The sequence below is a fragment of the Myxocyprinus asiaticus genome, chromosome 36, assembly GCF_019703515.2.
Source record: "Myxocyprinus asiaticus isolate MX2 ecotype Aquarium Trade chromosome 36, UBuf_Myxa_2, whole genome shotgun sequence".
Taxonomy (NCBI): domain Eukaryota; kingdom Metazoa; phylum Chordata; class Actinopteri; order Cypriniformes; family Catostomidae; genus Myxocyprinus; species Myxocyprinus asiaticus.
In genome coordinates, this window is record NC_059379.1 from 14370098 (window position 1) to 14379678 (window position 9581).

The window sequence follows — 9581 nt, forward strand, 5'->3', positions numbered from 1 at the left end:
ACCAGGAATCCCTGCCTTTCTAATATCAGCCACTGTCACCTGCCTTTACATCATTCTCGCTTTCTTCCCCATAAACATTTGTGGAAGCAGTCCTCAGCAGCTCTTGGAAATTTATTTTCGCTGAACAGTTTCACAGACGAGCCATAAAGGTATGTCACAAAGCGCAACTATAAGATCCAGGAGTTATACTTTTGAGTTTGAGTGGTAATACCAGCGCATTAAGGCGGGTATTTTCACCCAATTCTATCACTCGGCCCACCATAGTCGGTGATACTCGAAGAGTATCATTTTTTATTGTAATTTGCTTTACAATAAAAGAGGCATACCAAATCATGGCTAACGCAAAGCCAGATAGCGGCGGTGCGAAGGGGAAAGAAAGCACTCGTCCGTGCGCGTGTGGAGCTATGATTGCGGCAAAGGACTCGTATCCCTTGTGCATCGCTTGCCTCGAGGTAAAGCACATGCAGGCGGCCCTCGCTAACCCCGAGTGCTGCCCACACCGTATCCTAGTATCAGGGACTTTCATAGGCAAAAAGGGACAGAGATCAGCACTCAGGGATCTCTGTTTGCATCCCTTCCTTACGAGGTGAATGATCTCATCCCTACCCCTAAAAAGAGGAAATGGGAGAGGCTCATACAGGGTGATGTTAAAAGACAGTTCAGTGTCCGATTCATTTCTTCCAGTTCAAGTGGGAAAGTGGTTCGAGTTCTGAAGGCGCCCTCTGTGTTAATCCTCTTTCCTTCCTTCCCACGGGGTCAAAGTTGAGGGGAGGGAGAGGTTGCAAAAGCATATGTGTGTTTAAAATAAAAAATTCTTCTGTGCACCCAGGCTGTAAGCTGAGGGTACATCAAAACCTGAAAAAAAAAAAAAAAATTCAAATCAAAGCTGCAAACCCCAGCTCCGCTACAAGATGGTGCCATCGCACCATCGGTGAGCGGGAGCTGCAGCGGCCCTCTCGCTGTCAAAGCGCAGAGCTGGCATGCATGCGCAGTTCACCCCTGGGTATTAACTACGATAATATGGGGTTATCGACTGCAATTCGCTGTGATACCACCTCATTTCAACAGTGTGTTAATGTCAACAGCAGAGGGGGAATCAGCTCAGTTTTGCTCAATAGCCTCTTTATTGAGCAAATGGGTGATATACACTATATTGCCAAAAGTATTCGCTCATCTGCCTTTAGACGCATATGAACTTAAGTGACATCCCATTCTTAATCCATAGGGTTTAATATGACGTCGGCTCACCCTTTGCAGCTATAACAGCTTCAACTCTTCTGGGAAGGCTTTCCACAAGGTTTAGGAGTGTGTTTATGGGAATTTTTGACCATTCTTCCAGAAGCTTATTTGTGAGGTCAGACACTGATGTTGGACGAGAAGGCCTGGCTCGCAGTCTTCGCTCTAATTCATCCCAAAGGTGCTCTATCGGGTTGAGGTCAGGACTCTGTGCAGGCCAGTCAAGTTCTTCCACACCAAACTCGCTCATCCATGTCTTTATGGACCTTCCTTTGTGCACTGGTGCACAGTCATGTTGGAACAGGAAGGGGCCATCCCCAAACTGTTCCCACAAAGTTGGGAGCATGGAATTGTCCAAAATCTCTTGGCATGCTGAAGCATTCAGAGTTCCTTTCACTGGAACTGAGGGGCCAAGCCCAGCTCCTGAAAAACAACCCCACACCATAATCCCCCTCCACCAAACTTCACAGTTGGCACAATGCAGTCAGACAAGTACCGTTCTCCTGGCAACCGCCAAACCCAGACTCGTCCATCAGATTGCCAGATGGAGAAGTGTGATTCGTCACTCCAGAGAACGCGTCTCCACTGCTCTAGAGTCCAGTGGCGGCGTGCTTTACACCACTGCATCCGACACTTTGCATTGCACTTGGTGATGTATGGCTTGGATGCAGCTGCTCGGCCATGGAAACCCATTCCATGAAGCTCTCTACGCACTGTTCTTGAGCTAATCTGAAGGCCACATGAACTTTGGAGGTCTGTAGCGATTGACTCTGCAGAAAGTTGGTGACCTCTGCGCACTATGCGCCTCAGCATCCGCTGACCCCGCTCTGTCATTTTACGTGGCCTACCACTTCGTGGCTGAATTGCTGTCATTCCCAATCGCTTCCACTTTGTTATAATACCACTGACAGTTGACTGTGGAATATTTAGTAGCGAGGAAATTTCACGACTGGACTTGTTGCACAGGTGGCATCCTATCACAGTACCACGCTGGAATTCACTGAGCTCCTGAGAGCGGCCCATTCTTTCACAAATGTTTGTAGAAGCAGTCTGCATGCCTAGGTGCTTCATTTTATACACCTGTGGCCATGGAAGTGATTGGAACACCTGAATTCAATTATTTGGATGGGTGAGCGAATACTTTTGGCAATATAGTGTAGGTGGTACCGGCAGAGGACAGCTGTCAGGGGTTTTAATCCTGGTATTTTGTCATCCCAAAAAAGGGGGAGCTCTCCACCCCATTCTGGATTTGTGGAACCTCAGCAAATACCTCAGAAAATACAGACTAAAAATGCTCACGCTCACAGTGCTGTCTCATTTTAGTCGTCCCTGAGATTTGTTCACTTCAGTGGATCTCAAGGACACATATTTCCATATAGAAATGTATTCAGCTCACAGGAAACACCTGAGGTTCGCCTATCAGGGCATAGCCTGCCTTTCGAACTTTCATTAGCTCAGAGAGTCTTCAGCAAACATGTGGAGGTGGCTCTGACTCCTTTGAGGAGAGCAGGTCTCAAAGTGTCCACATATTTGACGATCTGCTCCTCTGTGCACCGTCATAGTAACAGGCAGAGACAGACACGAACATGTTTGTGTCTCATATGGAAAACTTGGGTTTCGAGATAAACTACGCAAAGAGCTGCCTGGTGCCATCTCAGGAAATAAATTATCTAGGTCTCAGACTGAACTCCGATCTGTATCAAGCGTTTCTTTCGGAGGAACGCATCAGATAATTTTGCAGTTGTCTGTCTCTTTTTCAGAGGGGGAGAACAGTCCCTTTCATGACGTGTCTGCATCTGTTGGGTTTAATGGCCTCGACAGTTTCAGTCATTCCCTTGGGACTATTGTGAATGAGGGAGTTTCAGCGCTGGATAGCGACACAGCGTTTGTGTCCCCAATGACACCTAAACCAAAGAGTGACAGTGATGTCAGAGGGGATACACGCTCTCCGCCACTGAAGAATTCCCGCTTTCCTTCATGAGGGAACCCCCTCAGGGACGGTCTCTCTGAGGAAAGTGGTGACAACAGACGCATCACTCACAAGTTGGGGCATGGTGTGCGAAGGCAGAATAGTGAATAGGCTTTGTCCTGCGTCACTTCAAGACGCACACATTACTGACAGTGTTTCTAGCATTGAAACACTTTGTATAGTTACTTCAAGGCCACCATGTCCTAGTCAGATCGGACAACATGACAGCAGTGGCATATATAAACAGACAAGGGGGCACGTGCTCACAGCGGCTGCACAGCCTGGCACAAAAACTGATTGTGTGGAGCAGTGTGTACTTCCTCTCATTACGGGTGACTCACGTCCCAGGCGTGATGAACAAGGGGGAGGATTTGTTGTATCCCCTGTACGGGGAGTGGAGGCTCCACCTACAGGTTGTGAGTCAGTTGTGGCAGAGATCCGGGCAGGCTGCCGTAGATCTCTTCGAATCACACGAAAACTCTCATTGTCCTCTGTTCTTCTCTCTGATGAGCGAAGATGCATCTATGTGTGTGAATTTACTGGCACACCCATGGCCTAATGATCTGTTATACGTGTTTCCCCCCTCTGAGCCTGATCGGCCCAACTTTGAAAAGAGTAAAGGAGCACGGTCACACAGTAATACTGATTGCCCCGTACTGGCCAGGGAAACTTTGGTTGGCGGAGATAATTCAGCTTCTTTACGACTAGCCTTGGCCTCTCCCGCTGCGCAGGGATCTCCTATCTCAAGCACACAGGGAGATTTTTCACCCGCACCCGGACTGAGTAGCTCTTTGGGCCTGGCCCGTGAGAGGATGAATTTAAATGTCACTGGGTTGCCTCTGAGGGTAACTGAAGCAATTCAGAGCACAAGAGCGGCCTCAATGTGATCTCTTTCTGATTTGAAGTGAGGTGTGTTTGAACACTGGTGCGCACACAGACATATCATTCCCTTTTTATGTTCTGTAGTGGACGTACTGAGCTTTCTGCAAGAACTTTTGGATCAGCCCCCATTTGAACCCATAGAGAGTATTAGCATCAAGCATATTTTGCTAGAGACTGCTTTATTGTTAGCTCTCGCTTCATGCTTTGTCGGTTCATGAATCTTGTATGCGCTTCGCTCCATGGTTTTCGAGAGTAATTCACAAGACAAACCCCGCATTCGTACCGAAGGTGAGTGATTCACCATTTAATGGTCAATCAGTGAACTTGTTGACATTTCACCCACCACTGTTTTTCTCATCAGAGGATGAAAAGCATCATTGTTTGTACCCAATTCACACCCTGCATGTGTATGTGGAAAGGACGTGGATGCTGAGAAAGATTAATCAGATCTTTCTGTCCTGGGCTGACTCTCATAAGGGCAAGCCTATATCTTGACAGCATTTGTCTCATTGGGTGGTGGAGGCTATTATATTAAGTTATAATAACGCCGGTATGCAGCCTCCGTAGGTCTTGAGATCTCATTCCACAAGAGGCATGGCCACCTCGTGGGTGCTGTTTAAGGGCATTTCAGTCCAGGACATATGTGCTGCGGCAAGCTGGATGTCGCCTCACACATTTGTGAGATTTTACGGACTGGATGTTACATAGCCTTGACTGGCTCACATGGTCCTTAGCGTGAATAGGTCTGATACTGATGTATAAGCACACTCATACAGGCTCAGTTTTAATACGTTAAATGACCTAATTCCATAACTATTCCTTTAAGGCAATATAGTTTGGAGATTCAATATTTTAGTCAGTCTGTTTCGGACAGCATATCTGCAATCCGGGAGTTGTCCACATCTTATAGTGAGATACTGAACAAATGTTTAAAAGAGAATGTAATGTTACATATGTCATCACATTTCCCTCTTTGCAGAAGCATAGGGAAGAGAAATGCTGAGAATGGCGTAAAGGCAGGTGACAGCGGCTTATATAAGGAAGGCGGGGCTTCCTGGTCACTGCTGAAACTTGTCTGTCATTGGACAGACGTGGTGTTCAAAAATTGCTTCCATGATTTCACGTCTGAGGAGTTTACCCATAGTGAGATATCTCACTCCTCACTCCATTTCTTCCTCAAATCAAATCAAATCACTTTCATTGTCACAACCATATACACAAGTGCAATAGTGTGTGAAATTCTTGGGTGCAGTTCCAATCAACATAGCAGTCATGACAGTGATGAAACATATACCAATCTACAATAAACATCAAATTTACACAACACAATTTAAAATCTAATATACACATAATTACACACAACACAATATACAAATAATAACATACAATGTACATTATACAATACACACAATATAGAATACACATTATACAATAAAAAAATATTATATATAGTATATATAAAATGTACAGTAGGTTGTATTGTACTGTATTGACATTCAGGCTGTCGGTTGATAGTCAGTTGCCAGTGTGTTGTTAAGAGAATATAATTTATGACAGTCCAGTGTGAGATAATAAGATTAATAAAGTGCAAAGCTGATGTATATTGATCGTGAGAGATCAAGAGTTCAAAAGTCTGACTGCTTGGGGGAAGAAGCTGTCATGAAGTTGGCTGGTGCGGGTCCTGATGCTGCGATACCGCCTGCCTGATGGTAGCAGTGAGAGCAGCCCATGGATCGGGTGGTTGGAGTCTCTGATGATCCTCCGAGCTTTTTTCACACACCGCCTGGTGTATATGTCCTGGAGGGAGGGAAGCTCACCTCCGATGATGTGTCTGGCAGTTCGCACCACCCTTTGCAGGGCTTTGTGGTTGTGGGCAGTGCTATTGCCGTACCAGGCGGAGATGCAGCCAGTCGGGATGCTCTCTACAGTGCTGGTGTAGAACCATGTGAGGATGTGGCGGTTCATTCCAAACTTCCTCAGCCGTCTCAGGAAGAAGAGGTGCTGATGAGCCTTCTTCACAACGGCCTCAGTGTGGACGGAGCATGTGAGTTCCTCAGTGATGTGGAAACCCAGGAACTTGAAGCTGCTGACTCTCTCCACTGGTGCTCCATTGATGGTGATGGGGCTGTGTTCTTTTTCTCTTCTCCTGAAGTCCACCACAAGCTCCTTTGTATTATTGACGTTGAGGGAGAGGTTGTGCTCCTGACACCAGCGTGTCAGAGTGTGCACCTCCTCCCTGTAGGCTGTTTCATCATTGTCAGTGATCAGACCTACCACCGTCGTATCATCAGCAAACTTAATGATGGCATTGGAGCTATGTGTTGCTACACAGTCATGTGTGTACAGGGAATACAGGAGTGGGCTAAGAACACAGCCCTGCGGGGCTCCAGTGGTGAGGGTCTGTGATGAGGAGATGTTACTGCCCATTCTAACCACCTGGCGTCTGCTTGAAAGGAAGTCCAGGATCCAGCTGCACAGCGAGCTGTTTAAGCCCAGAGCCCGGAGTTTCTCATCAAGCTTGGAGGGCACTATGGTGTTGAATGCTGAGCTGTAGTCTACAAACAGCATTCTCACATATGTGTTCCTTTTTTCCAGGTGGGAGAGAGCAGTGTGTATTGTAGATGCAATGGCATCATCAGTGGAGCGGTTTTTGCGGTAAGCAAACTGCAATGGGTCCAGTGATGGAGGCAGCACCGAGCAGATGTAATCTCTGATTAGTATCTCAAAGCATTTGCTGATGATGGGAGTCAGAGCAACAGGATGCCAGTCATTTAAGCAAGTGATTTTGGATTGCTTTGGTTCAGGCACAATGGTGGATGTTTTAAAGCATGTGGGGACTACAGACAAAGAGAGGGAAAGGTTGAAAATGTCAGTAAAAACATCAGCCAGTTGGTTCGCGCACACTCTGATGACGCGGCCCGGAATGCTGTCTGGACCCGCGGCTTTACGGATATTCACCCGTCGGAAGGATCGGGTTACATCCGCTACAGAGACGGAGAGTGAACTAACGTCTGTAGGTTCGGCCGCGAGAGCTCTCTCTGCAAGGGCTGTGTTATTTCCCTCGAACCGTGCATAAAAAGTATTTAGCTCATCCGGGAGAGAGGCAGCGGTGTTCACGGCGGAGTTTTTATTCCCTTTAAAGTCCGTGACTGTTCCTGTGCTGGCATTTTGCTGCTCTGATAGTTTTTCGGAGGGCATAACTGGCTTGTTTATGCTCCTCCGCATTCCCGGAATTAAAAGCGGAGGTCTGCACATTAAGTGCCGCACGAACATCGCTATTAATCCAAGGTTTCTGGTTCGGGAAGATCCGTATTATTTTGGATGGAAAAACATCCTCTACGCACTTTCTGATGAAACACGTTACGCTATCAACGTAAACCTCGATGTCGTCATCAGAGGCGGACTGGAACATCTCCCAGTCCGCGTGATCAAAACAGTCTTGTAGCATAGAGTCTGATTGGTCCGACCAACACTGGATCGTTCTGAGGGTGGGTGCTTCCTGTTTCAGTTTCTGCCTGTAAGCGGGCAGAAGCAGAATAGAAGAGTGGTCCAATTTGCCAAATGGTGGGCAGGGGAGGGATTTGTAGCCATCCCGGAAGGGAGAGTAGCAGTGGTCCAAAACCCTCGTCCCCTCGTGTGTTAAAACTGATGTGTTGGTGGTATTTTGGTGCAATTGATTTAAAATTGGCTTTGTTAAAGTTCCCAGTCACAATGAAAGCGGCCTCAGGGTGCGCGGTTTCCTGCTTGCTTATAATCCCGTACAGTTCCTTGAGTGCCCGGTCTGCTTGTGGAGGGATGTACACAGCAGTGATAATGACCACTGTGAATTCCCTCGGTAGCCAGAATGGTCGACACAGAAGCATGAGAAATTCCAGATCAGGAGAGCAGAAAGACTTGATAGAATGTATGTTCCTCTGATCACACCAGGATTTGTGATCATAAAACATACACCACCACCTCTGCTTTTACCTGAGAGGTCTTTCGCTCTGTCCGCTCGGTGCACAGAGAACCCCGCGGGTTTGATGGCCCAGTCTGGAATCTCCGCAGACATCCAAGTTTCTGTAAGGCAGATAATGCAGCAGTCCCTCGTCTCTCGTTGGAAAGAGATCCGCGCTCTCATCTCGCAGAACTTGTTGTACAGAGACTGAACATTTGCCAGTAGAATACTGGATAGCAGGAGTCGATTTGCACGACGTCTTACTCTGATGAGAACGCTGGCTCTGTTTCCCCTTTTCCTTCTGCGTTTTCGCGGACGGGCAGCCCAGACAAAGGGCTCCGCTGGCATGTTTGTAAACAGCAGGTTGGCATTGAGGAATTTGAAGTCCGGTTTACGGTGTGTAATTGCAGAACCAATGTCCAAAAGTGTTTGTCTGTCGTAGACAATAAGGCAGACAACAACCAAGACAAAAGAATTGTAAACAAAACAAACAAAAAATGACAATGTTGTTTCGGAGCTCACTATGCAGCAGCCTTACTCGGCGCCATCTTGAGTCCAAAGGGTCCTATATGCCTAAATTAATATTCTAGTCACAGTTTATCAGTAAATACAGTTTTTGTTCCTTAGGCTTGACATTAGTAAGCTTTTGATCAAGTGAGGACACCTATTGGTGTCAGACACAGTAAACAGTAAAGACAAACAGAACACAAATGATAAACAATGATTACATATGGCAACAAAAACATGGGTGGCACATCTCCTGGAAAATCATTTGCCAGTGCAAGTTACTATTTGTCATGTTTCATTGTGTTCTGTATTATCTATTGTTCTGTGGGCCCCAGAATCTAAAATTAGACATGACTCTTTGTTTGACTAAAGAGAACAAAATAAGGGCCCTTATGTCCGCTTATCACCCATAACTGCTTTGTTGTTTAGTAAAAGTATTCAGGATTCAGTAGTTCAGTCGTGCCTGACTAAGATCTTGATTGATTGCCCTCAGATTACCTGGGCCTGGCTGGCGGTAGACACCTGGCACCATTTTTAACATCCTGATACCAGAGGAGTGCTGTCATCTCTAAACCGATGAGTGATCTCAAGTGTTGTGTTTTTTAGCTCACATGGTGCTACCATAACCTTCTTTAGGTCTAAAGATGCTATATATTTTGTTATCAGTTTTGTGGTGTCCGTTTAAGTCTAACAAACTTAAAACTAAGCAAATTAAAACAGATGCTTACACAGATATACAAACCTACTGTGTCTATGGTGAACAGGTCTCTCTTGTGGTGATTTTTGGAACTGCACTGAGGGTATATGGGTGTTGTTCATGTGTCTGTCTGGTGAAACAAGTTGTTGGAATTTATTTATTTATTTATTTATTTTTACGTAGTTATAAACAATGACATTTTGAATAGAATAAGCCTCTAGAGTAAGTTTCCCTTTGGTTTTATGTACCCTCACAGCCCAATCATAGAGGTCCCCTCATTGACACAAAAAAGAGGTTCAATTTAACCCATATTCAGTATAATTTAGCATTATTAATAATATTATTAATGTTGC

General features: G+C 46.0%; 1 pseudogene; it reads left to right on the forward strand.

Moving 5' to 3' along the window:
* The first annotated feature begins 2399 nt into the window (after positions 1-2399).
* LOC127426807 (uncharacterized) lies at positions 2400-4021 on the forward strand (annotated as a pseudogene).
* The last annotated feature ends 5560 nt before the right edge of the window (positions 4022-9581 follow it).